This window comes from Ascaphus truei, chromosome 16 (assembly GCF_040206685.1).
Source record: "Ascaphus truei isolate aAscTru1 chromosome 16, aAscTru1.hap1, whole genome shotgun sequence".
NCBI lineage: Eukaryota > Metazoa > Chordata > Amphibia > Anura > Ascaphidae > Ascaphus > Ascaphus truei.
In genome coordinates, this window is record NC_134498.1 from 50927394 (window position 1) to 50940561 (window position 13168).

A 13168-nucleotide genomic window follows, 5' to 3' on the forward strand; every position below is an offset into this window, starting at 1 on the left:
TTATCTATATACACTCAATATATCTAGCTATATATTATATACTATATACACACACAATATATATGTAACCCCTCTTTACTTTCCCTCAGACTATAGAACCTGTCACTTAGGTGGGGGCTGAGTCCTGTAATTTGGGGTTTAACTCTTATAGTCCGGGGTACACAAAGTGGGAAACAGGAGTAATTAGACACAAAAAACTAAGGAATTATAACAAACTTTATATTACTTTTTCTATCATTTTGAACAGGGAGACATACACAGGGCTACCACATAACCACACAGTATTTCTGCAATCCTACTAAAACAAATAACTAACACTGCACCTCTGCCTTATATATCTCACAGTCACTGCATATTAGTTCCCAGGCCCTGTGATCAGACAGGGGGTTTGTACAATAAACTTTCGCTGCAGCTCTGGATTCAAACAGATGCAGCTGCTGCTCCTTACAGTTACTGTGAGAACATAATCTGTGTTACACTGCAGGGGGATCTCTTTCTTTCCTCTGGCTGTTACAATGCAGGGGGGTCTCTTTCTTTCCCCTGGCTGTTACAATGCAGGGGGATCTCTTCTTTCCTCTCGCTGTTACAATGCAGGGGGATCTCTTTCTTTCCTCTGGCTGTTACAATGCAGGGGGATCTCTTTCTTTCCTCTGGCTGTTACAATGCAGGGGGATCTCTTTCTTTCCTCTGGCTGTTACACTGCAGGGGGATCTCTTTCTTTCCTCTGGCTGTTACAATGCAGGGGGATCTCTTTCTTTCCTCTGGCTGTTACAATGCAGGGGGATCTCTTTCTTTCCTCTGGCTGTTACAATGCAGGGGGATCTCTTTCTTTCCTCTGGCTGTTACAATGCAGGGGGATCTCCTTCTTTCCTCTGGCTGTTAAATCCTGATATTTCTCCTTAGCTGTTGCAGGGCTCCCTGAGGTGTCACTGTACTTTGTACTGGCCAGCAATATCCACCAGTCTCCTCACTCCATGGATCGGGCAGGCCCTTGCAGAGTGTTCTGCAGCAGCCTCACCATATCAAACCAAACTGCCACACCCTCAGCAATCCCTTTCCAAATGTCACTAACTGTCATTCCACTGGTTAAGCCCAGTCACATCGTCTAGTGGAATGTAATTCTTAACGGGGCCATGCCCTGTGCTGATAGCAGACACAGGGGGTCATATATATATATATATATATATATATATATATATATATATATATATATATATATATATATACATACACACACACACACACACACACACACACACACACACACACACAGACACACACACACACAATGCACGTGGCCGCGTTCTGCGCATGGTAAATATAATGCACGTGGCAGCGTTCTGCGCATGGTAAATATAATGCACGTGGCTGCGTTCTGCGCATGGTAAATATAATGCACGTGGCAGCGTTCTGCGCATGGTAAATATAACGCACGTGGCAGTGTTCTGCGCATGGTAAATATAATGCACGTGGCGGCATTCTGCGCATGGTAAATATAATGCACGTGGCAGTGTTCTGCGCATGGTAAATATAATGCCCGTGGCAGCGTTCTGCGCATGGTAAATATAATGCACGTGGCGGCGTTCTGCGCATGGTAAATATAATGCACGTGGCGGCGTACTGCGCATGGTAAATATAATGCACGTGGCAGTGTTCTGCGCATGGTAAATATAATGCACGTGGCAGCGTTCTGCGCATGGTAAATATAATGCACGTGGCAGCGTTCTGCGCATGGTAAATATAACGCACGTGGCAGCGTTCTGCGCATGGTAAATATAATGCACGTGGCAGCGTTCTGCGCATGGTAAATATAATGCACGTGGCAGCGTTCTGCGCATGGTAAATATAACGCACGTGGCAGCGTTCTGCGCATGGTAAATATAATGCACGTGGCAGCGTTCTGCGCATGGTAAATATAATGCACGTGGCAGCGTTCTGCGCATGGTAAATATAATGCCCGTGGCAGCGTTCTGCGCATGGTAAATATAATGCCCGTGGCAGCGTTCTGCGCATGGTAAATATAATGCCCGTGGCAGGGTTCTGCGCATGGTAAATATAATGCACGTGGCAGCGTTCTGCGCATGGTAAATATAATGCACGTGGCAGCGTTCTGCGCATGGTAAATATAATGCACGTGGCATTAAATAAGGACAACTCAGGATAAATTTAAACCAGTGAATAAATGTTACACAATCACAGAAAGGGCATTAATCTCTCTCTTAGGGCCTCATGCAGAGAGCAGCGCTATTTAAAATTGGAGAGTTTAAGAAAAAGTAGCTTTAATGGAGAGTTTTATTCTCCATATGCAGAAATGGGCGAAATCCGCTATTTTTAGCATTACTGCATGTGGAGAATTGTAAATAAGGAGATGCGCGCAGCTGAAAGGGGAAAAAAAAGCGCGCATTTTTTTCCCCCCCTATAGCCGGCGAGCTCCTGCTTCTTGCCAACTTAGTTGGCGGAGAAAATTGGAGAAAATCGCGCCAAAAACAGCCGCTAGATGGCGAGCGCGCCTTTCTGGATTCGGATATTTTTCAGACTGGCGAGATGTAGTTTCTCGCCAGCCGCGCGGCGAAATTTTCAAATAGAAAAAAAAAAGACGCGTTTTTCCTACCTCTCCATTTTCAGCTGTTTTTTGCGCGATTTTCTCGGGAAAATGGCGAGATTTCAAATAGCGCTGCTCTCTGCATGAGGCCCTTAGTGTGTCCTTGTGCCACATGAAGTAGTAACGCAGGATAAAGAGGACCAGTGGCCAGTCTCTCCAAGCAGGAAACAGACTTGATTGGGAGTTTTTCGGCTAATCACAGTCAGATCTGCTGCTTCAGGACTTGTTGAATCAGCCCCATAGACAGTCTGTCTGAGCGGCACAAAAGGCCGAAGGTGCTTCATTCATTACCCACTGCCAAGATATTAATGCATCTTTTATTTATATTTATATTTCATTTATTCCCCACTGGGGTTTATGGACTGTGGCATTTGTATCTCTTGCAACATTGCCTCAGACAGCGCTCTTTTCTTTTCACTCCTGGGATCCCTCCTCATCCATTCATTTAACTCCATGTATGCAGGGATTGCACTCCTTAATATGCTGTGAAGCCATCTTCCCCATGTTGGGATAGATTGCAGTCCCATTTGAGTAGAGCTGGACATTTCTCCAGAAATATATTGAGCAGGTTAGAGTTCCCACGTATGACTGGGGACCTGTGTGATCGAGCAGCTGTAAATTAGCCTGGGCACATTAGTATTCCCCTTCAGTACAGAGGTTATTTATAATTAGGAGTTATTTGGGAAAAGGTGCCTAGGTAAACAAAACGCAGACATTCTGCACGTGCTTCTACATGCAACTCCTGGAGACATTTACTCTCTGTGTTTGCAGGCATTTGTGCAGAAGAAAGGCATCATGTGGGTTTTACAGACCCACCGAGGAGTCTGTACTCATTTAAAAGAAAGCATATTAAAATGAAGCATAAGGTCATTCTTTTATCGGAATACAGGCTTATCAGGGATCGCCGTGTCACGCATTAAGGGCCTCATGCAGAGGGCAGCGCTATTTCAAATCTCGCCATTTTTTGGGGAAATTCGCGCACAAAACTGCCGAAAATGTCGAGTTACGGAGAACGCGCCATTTTTTTTTTTCGTTTTCAAAATCTCGCCGCGCGGCTGGCGAGAACCTACATCTCGCCAGTTTTAAAACTCTCCTAATGCAGAGAGCCGCGAACGGCATCTAGCGGCTGTTCGCGCCAAGAAAATGGCGCGATTTGCTAGTATTTGCCTCGCCAAGAAAAGTTGGCAATTTCATGGAGCTCGCCGCCTATAGGAAAGGGGAAAAAAATGCGCGATTTTTTTTAACACATTTCTACAGCGCGCATCTCTCCAATTCTAACTCGCCACACGCATTAATGACAAACATTGCAGAATTCGCACATTTCTGCATATGGAGAATAAAACTCTCCAAAAAAGCTACTTTTTATTAAACTCTCCAATTTTAAAATTCGCTGCTCTCTGCATGAGGCCCTAAGTGCCGTATTCAAGAAATACATCAAATATTTACAGGAATTAGTGTAAACAGACCAACTTAAAAAGTATATGCAGCTCATTACTACACAATGCAGTGCCAGACTCTCTGGCAGTGAAAGTGTTAACAAATTCAATAGCAAATATCCATGGGAGAGAGGGAGAGAGGGAGAGAGGGAGAGAGGGAGATTTAAAGGTGGGTTTGGGGAATATATATATTATATACACACACTTGGGACTCTAGTAAAGAAGAGTCTCCTATTTGCATATATCTCAGGTGTGCTCTAGTAAAATAGCCCCCCACCCCCCATCCCAAGTTTTTTTTAATCAATCCCTGAATATTCGCACCTGTGAATAAATACCACATTAGTGATGAATTTGAATGTTGTTGCGTAATTCTCACCCCTCTCTAGTGACCAGGACATATTTGAAAATGGGAGACCACGCTCAATATATTTTTCCTGGTAAAATACTTTAGAAAAACTTTGTAAAAATGTTTTCCCTTTAAAAAAAGATCAAAATAACATTGGTTTACCACAAGAGCGGCCAACTCCAGTCCACAAGGGCTAGCAACAGGTCAGGTTTTAAGGATATCCCTGCTTCAGCACTGGTGGCACAGTCAAACACTGAGTCACTGCTTGAGCCACCTGTGCTGAAGCAGGGATATACTGCAAACCTGGGTGGCCCTTGAGGACTGGAGATGCCCACCCTTGCAATATCACATAAAACATGCCGCTTTAGATCCTGATTTCTCTGCGTTGAATGGATATTCAGGTCCTGGAAATTAGGCAGCATATTCAGAAAACCTTAGGGGCCTATGCAGAGAGCAGCGCTAGAATAAATTGGAGAGTTTAAGAAAAAGTAGCTTTAATGGAGAGTTTTATTCTCCATATGCAGAAATGGGCGAAATCAGCAATTTTTAGCATTACTGCATGTGGAGAATTGTAAATGAGGAGATGCGCGCAGCTGAAAGGGAGAAAAAAAAATTGCGCATTTTTTTTTCCCCTATAGCCGGCGAGCTCCTGCTTCTTGCCAACTTTAGTTGGCGGAGAAAATTGACGAAAATCGCGCCAAAAACAGCCGCTAGATGGCGAGCGCGCCTTTCTGAATTTGGATATTTTTCAGACTGGCGAGATGTAGGTTCTCGCCAGCCGCGCGGCGAGATTTATAAATAGAAAAAAAATGGCGCTTTTTTCCTACCTCGCCATTTTCAGCTGTTTTTAGTGCGATTTTCGCCGGAAAATGGCGAGATTGTTAATAGCGCTGCTCTCTGCATGAGGCCCTTAGTCCTTATCCTCCGGCCATCTGGGACCGTTTCTTATAATCTTCCTGCTATAAAACGCAGCTGCTTGATATTGGGAACAGAGTTACAATGTTTCACTTGATACATTTGGTAAGGTTTTGATTAAAATGTGTCTAGTTCTACTGAAGACTTCAGTGTGAAATGTGTATAATCATTCGTACAATATAATTATTCCATTTTCTTGCAATTCTTCTTTCTACACTGGACAGAGTCCAAATCTGAAGATTTCCCTGTCCGGGTCTCATATTAAAGTATTTCTGTCACCGACCTTTGTCTGAAGCTCCAGATGTCATATTTACTTAGCATTTCATTGGGAGGTAAACTGTTAAAAGCTCGGGGGACTGTTGGAAAGACCTCAAAGCCGCAAAATGTGAAAATCCTATATGTGTTTTATTTTATTTTTATAAATCAGTTCTGTAGTATTAGATAATTCTGTCTGCATGTGTTTAACCCCTGATCCTCCTTCCTTTGGATGCTACACCAACCATTTAGAAAGTCATATCCACTTACTATTTTGAAACAGGATCTGACACACACCTTTTTGAGCTCTGCCTTCTGGCAACAAAGTATCACAAATAGATCTGTTGCTTTGTTCCAAACAGTAGACTATCTATTTATCTGAAAGCTGTAATAATAATGTGTTACACTTAGTAATATAATGTTACATATCAGCTGTAGCATTTCACAGCACAAAGTTAGAAGGCGGCCAAATCTACTAAACACATGTTATATGTTGAACTATTTCATTGCTTGTGAGGCCTGAAGACAATGCAAAGCAACAGGTTGAAGTTTCAAGTGGCTATGACATGGTTAACCCATTCACTATATGGATATTTGCTTCTCTGCTGGTGCTTCCATGAGTGAGAAAGTTAAAGAAGAGACTTGTGAGGTCTTGACAGTTCCCGTGTTAGCTACATCTTCAGGGAGTATTTATGTGGGCCTGTCAAGGAGAAGAACTGGCGTACTGTAACATGCTACTAACAGGCCTCCCTGCCTCACACTCCCACCTGGGTTACAGTAACACACTGCTAACAGGCCTCCCTGCCTCACACTCCCACCTGGGTTACTGTAACATACTACTAACAGGCCTCCCTGCCTCACACTCCAGCCTGGGTTACAGTAACACACTGCTAACAGGCCTCCCTGCCTCGCACTCCCACCTGGGTTACTGTAACACACTGCTAACAGGCCTCCCTGCCTCACACTCCCGCCTGGGTTACTGTAACTTACTGCTAACAGGCCTCCCTGCCTCACACTCCCGCCTGGGTTACTGTAACTTACTGCTAACAGGCCTCCCTGCCTCTCATACTCCCGCCTGGGTTACTGTAACATGCTGCTAACAGGCCTCCCTGCCTCTCACACTCCCGCCTGGGTTACTGTAACATGCTGCTAACAGGCCTCCCTGCCTCACACTCCCGCCTGGGTTACTGTAACTTACTGCTAACAGACCTCCCTCCTCACAACGTTCTCCACTGCAATCTATACATAATTCTGGTGCTAGAATAATGTCACTTTCTCCCAGAACAGTCTCTGCTTATCTCCTCCTTAAATCGCTCTCCTGGCTTCCCATCACGTTCCAGATCGCCTACAAAATTCTCCTCCTTCCCTACAAACCTCTCCACTAATTTCATAGCAGTTTTCTTGGATCTTAAATAAATCTGACAATTGATAAAATGATGGGATTCTTCTGTCCCACACCCGCAGTCGCTCCTACCAACCATAGAAACAATGTAAGAAATACTGTGACTAAACTCCTACCAACCATGGTGACCAAGCACTGCCATCTACTGCACTTATTCCGTCACCTGCTGTCTCCAGAAGTCTCCCAACATACCACAGATTGTAAGCTCTGCGGGGCAGGGAATTCCTTCTGTGTCTAATTTTGTTTGTTACCCTGATTTTATGAATAATTCCCTGTACTGTATTGCCTCTTTTGTAAAGTGCTGAGTAGATGAGTAGAGCAGGGGTAAGCAAAGTTTTAAAATTGCACACCCCCCCCACACCCCCCATGCCTGCTTACCTCCCGGATCGCGCCCCCCCTCCACCTCAGCTCCAGCGTCAAATGGCGTTGCAGGGTCACGTGACCCTGCAACATCATTTGACGCCAGTTACCATGGTGACGTGTCGCTGAAGATAAGGTAAGAGAAGCGCGATCCCCCCAGAATTTAATTTAAATGCATTGGGGGAGAGCACGGAACCTTTGTAGCCACCACGCCCCCCCCTGAAAATTTTTCCACCCCCCACTTTGTGCACCCCTGAAGTAGAGTGTGGGCGCTTAATAAATAAAGACACACATACATACATTCCCTACGAAAAAAACTGTGGCAAAGAACAGAACCACCCGTAATATACTGCAGAGAGGCGGCTGTTTGGTAAACTGGCGGGATCTTTACTGGATTAACATGAGGGGAACAGAAGCCGTGTTTCACTGACACTGGATTAACATGAGAGGGGAACAGAAGCCGTGTTTCACTGACACTGGATTAACATGAGAGGGGAACAGAAGCCGTGTTTCACTGACACTGGATTAACACGGGAGGGGAACGGAAGCCGTATTTCACTGACACTGGATTAACACGAGAGGGGAACAGAAGCCGTGTTTCACTGACACTGGATTAACATGAGAGGGGAACAGAAGCCGTGTTTCACTGACACTGGATTAACACGAGAGGGGAACGGAAGCCGTGTTTCACTGACACTGGATTAACATGAGAGGGGAACGGAAGCCGTGTTTCACTGACACTGGATTAACATGAGAGGGGAACGGAAGCCGTGTTTCACTGACACTGGATTTACACGAGAGGAGAACGGAAGCCGTGTTTCACTGACACTGGATTAACATGAGAGGGGAACGGAAGCCGTGTTTCACTGACACTGGATTAACATGAGAGGGGAACGGAAGCCGTGTTTCACTGACACTGGATTAACATGAGAGGGGAACGGAAGCCGTGTTTCACTGACACTGTATTAACATGAGAGGGGAACGGAAGCCGTGTTTCACTGACACTGGATTAACATGAGAGGGGAACGGAAGCCGTGTTTCACTGACACTGGATTAACATGAGAGGGGAACGGAAGCCGTGTTTCACTGACACTGGATTAACATGAGAGGGGAACAGAAGCCGTGTTTCACTGACACTGGATTAACACGGGAGGGGAACGGAAGCCGTATTTCACTGACACTGGATTAACACGAGAGGGGAACAGAAGCCGTGTTTCACTGACACTGGATTAACATGAGAGGGGAACGGAAGCCGTGTTTCACTGACACTGGATTAACACGAGAGGGGAACGGAAGCCGTGTTTCACTGACACTGGATTAACATGAGAGGGGAACGGAAGCCGTGTTTCACTGACACTGGATTAACATGAGAGGGGAACGGAAGCCGTGTTTCACTGACACTGGATTTACACGAGAGGAGAACGGAAGCCGTGTTTCACTGACACTGGATTAACATGAGAGGGGAACGGAAGCCGTGTTTCACTGACACTGGATTAACATGAGAGGGGAACGGAAGCCGTGTTTCACTGACACTGGATTAACATGAGAGGGGAACGGAAGCCGTGTTTCACTGACACTGTATTAACATGAGAGGGGAACGGAAGCCGTGTTTCACTGACACTGGATTAACATGAGAGGGGAACGGAAGCCGTGTTTCACTGACACTGGATTAACATGAGAGGGGAACGGAAGCCGTGTTTCACTGATACTGGATTAACATGAGAGGGGAACGGAAGCCGTGTTTCACTGACACTGGATTAACATGAGAGGGGAACGGAAGCCGTGTTTCACTGAGACTGGATTAACATGAGAGGGGAACGGAAGCCGTGTTTCACTGACACTGGATTAACATGAGAGGGGAACGGAAGCCGTGTTTCACTGACACTGGATTAACATGAGAGGGGAACGGAAGCCGTGTTTCACTGACACTGGATTAACATGAGAGGGGAACGGAAGCCGTGTTTCACTGACACTGGATTAACATGAGAGGGGAACGGAAGCCGTGTTTCACTGACACTGGATTAACATGAGAGGGGAACGGAAGCCGTGTTTCATTGACACTGGATTAACATGAGAGGGGAACGGAAGCCGTGTTTCACTGACACTGGATTAACATGAGAGGGGAACGGAAGCCGTGTTTCACTGACACTGGATTAACATGAGAGGGGAACGGAAGCCGTGTTTCACTGACACTGGATTAACATGAGAGGGGAACGGAAGCCGTGTTTCACTGACACTGGATTAACATGAGAGGGGAACGGAAGCCGTGTTTCACTGACACTGGATTAACATGAGAGGGGAACGGAAGCCGTGTTTCACTGACACTGGATTAACATGAGAGGGGAACGGAAGCCGTGTTTCACTGACACTGGATTAACATGAGAGGGGAACGGAAGCCGTGTTTCACTGACACTGTATTAACATGAGAGGGGAACGGAAGCCGTGTTTCACTGACACTGGAGAAGAAAAAAGAATTACTTTTAAAATAAGAAATTAGAGAGAAAAAAAATGAAAGCGGAAATGTAATTACCCACAATGCAACACGGGATATTAGCTGGCTGTGCTGTCCTTTTAATATTTGTAGAGCCATTATTACAGAATGTTTGCGTGGGCAATAATAGGATCCAACTTCTTAACATGGGGGGGGGGGTGGCATTAAAAATGTTCTCATCGTTTCAATAATCCTGATTATTCTTATGTTGTGCTCAGCTCCCGTTTGAGAACATGTAAATGATCTAATTTGGCCGTGATGCATTTAATCTTATTTACCACCTCTGGATTCCTCCAAATGACTGTATATAGAGCCACTTAATGGCATAGGTTCGAGCAGGGATGGCAAACTCCAGCCACCAACAGGTTTAAAGGATATCCCTGCTTCAGCACAGGTGGCTCAATCAGTCCCTGCCTCAGCATGGGTGGCTCAATCAGTTTCATCTTCAGCACAGGTGGCTCAATCAGTGGCTCAGTTTGACCGAGCCATTGATTGAGCCACCTGTGCTGAAGCAGGAATATCCTTTAAACCTGACCTGTTGGTGGCCCTTGATGACTGGAGTTGACCACCCCTGGGTTAGAGCATGTTACAGGGTACCACAATGCTGAAGGAAGGGCTTAAAAGGTGTATACTGTAGCTGTTTATTCCCATTCATTCAATGATTGCCAAAGCACAATACGTTATTGCTTATTCCGCGTGAAACAGACCAGCAGGAGTCTGTGCAGCTCTTTCCAAGATGTAAGAAAGGTTCTGAGTAATTACACAGGAGCAAGAACAGAAGAGAACACATTGAGATACACAATGTTCTCCGGGATTCCACGGCGGTGACACATTAGGGGGAATGTGTAACAATTACACCGGGGGGTCTGTAACACAGACGAGAAATTACGAACTTACAGTAAAATAATGACACTTCTTTTTCTCATACAGAGCTGCAGTGTGAGCAGTCCCTGCTCCGAAGAGCTTGCACTTATATGTGCAAATTCATGCACTGAGAGATCCTGTTCCTGGGATCCTGTTCCTGTTCATGCACAGAGAGATCCTGTTCCTGGGATCCTGTTCCTGTTCATGCACAGAGAGATCCTGTTCCTGGGCTCCTGTTCATGCACAGAGAGATCCTGTTCATGCACAGAGAGATCCTGTTCATGCACAGACAGATCCTGTTCCTGGGATCCTGTTCCTGTTCATGCACAGAGATCCTTTTCCTGGGATCCTGTTCATGCACAGAGAGATCCTGTTCCTGGGATCCTGTTCCTGTTCATGCACAGAGAGATCCTATGCAATGAAGGAACAAATACCTCCACTAGTGCTTGTTGTGTGAAAAGTAAAATGTGCAAAGACGCCCCAACATTCCTCACAAACCTTAAAAACATATTTAGCTCTGCTTTTGATTTATGGAGAGAGGGGAGTAAAGAAAAGCACTTCATAATGTAACATCTTTTCCCCTTTTCATAGTGTTTTCTTTTTTTCTTGTGTATAATTGACGGTGCATTTAATAGTTTTTAAATGTTGGGTTAAAAAGCCTGGCTGCAAAATGGCACAGCAAGAACCATAAAATATATATAATTCGCACAACTCCTAAACAGGCGAGAAGAAAGGGGCTGTGATCAGATACAAATCTGTGGACACTTCCTAGAAAATTCTGTTACATTCATATTTTTCCCAAATTATAACTTGTGGGAAATTTCATAATCGTGCACTTGGTCAATAAAGCAAAGGCAGCCCGGCAATCGTCCAGTCAGGTAAGTGGGACTGTACCATATATCAGCCTTAAAAAGAGCTGTCTCATTATTAATTCTGAGGGTAAGTGCCGATGAGGAGGTGCGCAGGAAGACCGTAATGAACTGAGACACTGGTTGTTGGTGAGACAGTTGAAGAAGACACAATATAATGACATGTATGCTCTTATCCTCTCCCGTCTGGATTATTGTAACATGCTGCTAACCGGCCTCCCTGCCTCACAACTTTCTCCTTTGAAATGTATCCAAATCTGAGCAGTTACAATCATTTCACTTTCTCCAAAAACCCATCGTCTCCTCCTTAAATCCCTCTCCTGGCTTCCCATCAAGTTCCGGGTCACCTACAAAGGTCTCCTCCTTGGCGTTTGTGGATGACCAACTGTATCCATTGCAGATTTCCTGTGACTGAATGGATTGTAACCATTAAGGTTCACATGTAAATTATGTCAATACCAACAGCAGGACATCCTAAATAAGTAACATTGTAATGTGTGTGTCATGTATTCCTCCCCATAACGTGTCCACTTGCTCCATATAACTCCTCCTATTTCCCCTTATAATTGCTCCCAATAACACCTCCCGAGATCCTCCTAGTGATTCATATAACCCCTCCCTATAACTCCTCCTATTACCCCATATAACCCTTCCCTATAACTCCTCCTATTACCCCATATAACCGCTCCCTATAACTCCTCCTATTACCCCAGTAACCGCTCCCTATAACTCCTCCTATTGCCCCATGTAACTGCTCTCTATAACTCCTCCTATTACCCCATATAACCGCTCCCTATAACTCCTCCTATTACCCCTGTAATCGCTCCCTATAACTCCTCCTATTACCCCATATAACCCTTCCCTATAACTCCTCCTATTACCCCATATAAGTGCTCCCTATAACTCCTCCTATTACCCCATATAAGTGCTCCCTATAACTCCTCCTATTACCCCAGTAACCGCTCCCTATAACTCCTCCTATTGCCCCATGTAACTGCTCTCTATAACTCCTCCTATTACCCCATATAACCGCTCCCTATAACTCCTCCTATTACCCCTGTAATCGCTCCCTATAACTCCTCCTATTACCCCTGTAATCGCTCCCTATAACTCCTCCTATTACCCCTGTAATTGCTCCCTATAACTCCTCCTATTACACCATATAACCGCTCCCTATAACCTTACATAACCCTTCCCTATAACTCCTCCAATTGTCCCATATAATCACTCCCTATAACTCCTCCTATTACCCCATATAACCTCTCCCTATAACGCTGAGAACATAAATAAATGAGAACATTGCTGTACATAACTGCTCTCTGTAACTCCTCCTATTGCGCCACACAGCTCCTCCCAAATAAGAGCTGATCCTTTCAAATGATATCTGAGAAAAACAAAGGAATTCTTAGTGCAATCGCACAGCTCATAAAGCAAATTAGCGCACAAGATATTCTCAGGTGGTTTTGGGCTGCTGCCAGGATTGAGGGACACGGAGACAGGGCTGCAGGTAAAAAAAAGAAAGGCATTAACATATCGGGAATAAAACCCATTATATTATGGAAGATGGGAACATGGGATAATTAAATCTTTTGGCCAGCTGGTGGATATCGTTATGGTAATTCCTTGAT